Raw genomic sequence first — 2,309 nt, 5'->3', positions numbered from 1 at the left:
AACTAGACGCACTAGCTGATCTAGTTAACATAAATAATGATTGACACAGCTGATCAATCGAAAATATTTTCATAAACTTTAAAACCTCAATTATTATGTACAAATGTTAATTAAAATAAATACATGTAAGGAACTATAATGTATGCATTCAGTAAGTTAATTTTAAATAAAAACAAAACATTCTCACGAGAAATCCGAAACAACAAACAAAAAACTTAACAGAGTCAAGTTTCGTAGTGGGCCATTAATCAGAAAAAGTGATTCGCTGAAACCAAAGAGAATGGAATGTGTATAGAGAATGACTGTCGGTGAATTTTGTAGTCGCGAAGGTTATGCTGCCATCTGTTGACGCAGTATTGAAACTAAAGATGAAAATGTATAAAAATATCCATAAAACTTATATATTTACATATAGACATAAATGATTTTTATTAATTTTGGATCGTCATGTGTTTTGATCCGTGTTTTTTTACATTTATGTGAGTTAGAATTGTTTAATATCAAGGGAGTGGCGCCATCTGTTAGAGAGTAACTTTGTCTTGATTTCTGAGGCACGGGGTTTCTTTTGGCTTTGCTTGTCTTATGGGAATCACATCTCTTTGCCAAAACTACTCAAGATTGGTACTCGAGTTTAAAGGAAATAAATAACAAAGATCTTGTATTGAAGTGCGCCTAACGCGTCAAATGCGTCAAACGCGTTTCGTTAATGTCTTTTATGGTTATAAATACCCCCACGCCAAGCTGGGAACTGGTTATTCTATTTTTGTCCGTCGGATTGTCACGATCTCTGGCTCGCCCGTAGACGTTAAAACAAAGGTGTTATTTTGACGATTGGATGTTTGACTTTACGTAGCTACTATGCTGTTTTTTGTCAGACTGTTCAATTGTTAGTTCAGTGTAAATACTTACGTGTGTTTTGGTGTTTTTTGTGTTTTAGAGCCAGATTAGTGTCTGATTGCACGGTCAATCAACCGGAAACGCCTAACCTAGCGGTGATAAGCAGGCTTTTCCGGGAATCCAGTAGAGTGTTAGGTCCAGGTCGCGAGAGGGGCCTGGCGTCAACCTTTTTACCTACACAGGTGACGATTATACCTCTTACGTTCTCTTCAAGGTCTGACAGAGGGATGTGAGGATCTCACGTGTGGATCATTAGGAGTAATCTTTACTCACTGAAATCTGTTGGTAATTGAAGAAGCGTGGTCTTGTTATATATATTTATATATTCACATTTTATATTTGGAATAGGGCGCCTTATTCGTCAGTACCCTTGGCTACGGCCTACACTGCGGAGGGAGGCAATCACACAGACACTAGGGTTTGCAATACCTCGGTTTTGTCGGCCGAACGTTTACAGCTTAAATTAGGGTCCCTCTTACACACACTCCTCCCTGTAAAGATAGAGGTTCGCCTCTAGATTTACACATTAGAATAGGGACATTGGGGTAGAGTTAGGGTAGAGTCATTATTTGGGAGTTAGGGTTATTTATTATTTCTTTCTTTATTATTATTTATTCTCTCACATATATTTTGGTTACACACAGTGTTAAAATCATTAGAGTGTTAACTGTTTTAAAATACAGAATAAAATTAAAGTCTAGTTTCAGTAGCATATGGATGGGTTACTGAGGCTCGTACATTAGATATGATTTAAAGGTAATACATTATTATATTGGGTGAGATAGGGGAACAAAGTTATTTGAGGACATACTAAATAATTTTGTTATAGGGAGCTAGTGACAGGCGAAGCAGTTCACTAGTGACAATTTGAGCTTTTCTATATCGGGGTAACTAAGGGTATTAAATCATATTTAATAGACGATTGCTTCAGTATTCCATACATTTATAGTAAGAATATCCAGATGAGTGTCTTGGCGTTTCTTCTTGTCTGAAAATAGGTTCCGAAACGCAGATAAAAGTAAATATTACATAGTGCTTAGAAATACCTATTCAAAACAAAACAAAATAAAATAGGTATTATTTAGTTTAGAGACCCGTCTTCATCCGAGGCGTGACAGTAGATAAAGTATGTTTGTACGTATTAATATTTGCATCACTTACATATAAATATTTTCCTTTAGCTAGCTAGGTTAGCGAATGGATATAAAAGGAAAATATAATTACAAACAACAAGGGCTTATACTACTGTTCATGGTAACTGGTCACGGTAGGGCTCGGTAGGAGATAAAATCTAAAAAATATAATTTATTATTTATTCTTCATATGATTTTGTTTTTCATACGATAGTGTTATAATATATAAATTACAGTAGCAATATTTACAATTACATAGGGTATTTTAGGGGTAATATT

The sequence above is a fragment of the Cydia splendana genome, unplaced genomic scaffold (genome assembly GCF_910591565.1).
Source record: "Cydia splendana unplaced genomic scaffold, ilCydSple1.2 scaffold_48_ctg1, whole genome shotgun sequence".
Classification (NCBI taxonomy): Eukaryota; Metazoa; Arthropoda; class Insecta; order Lepidoptera; family Tortricidae; genus Cydia; species Cydia splendana.
This window is presented reverse-complemented; position numbering follows the sequence as displayed.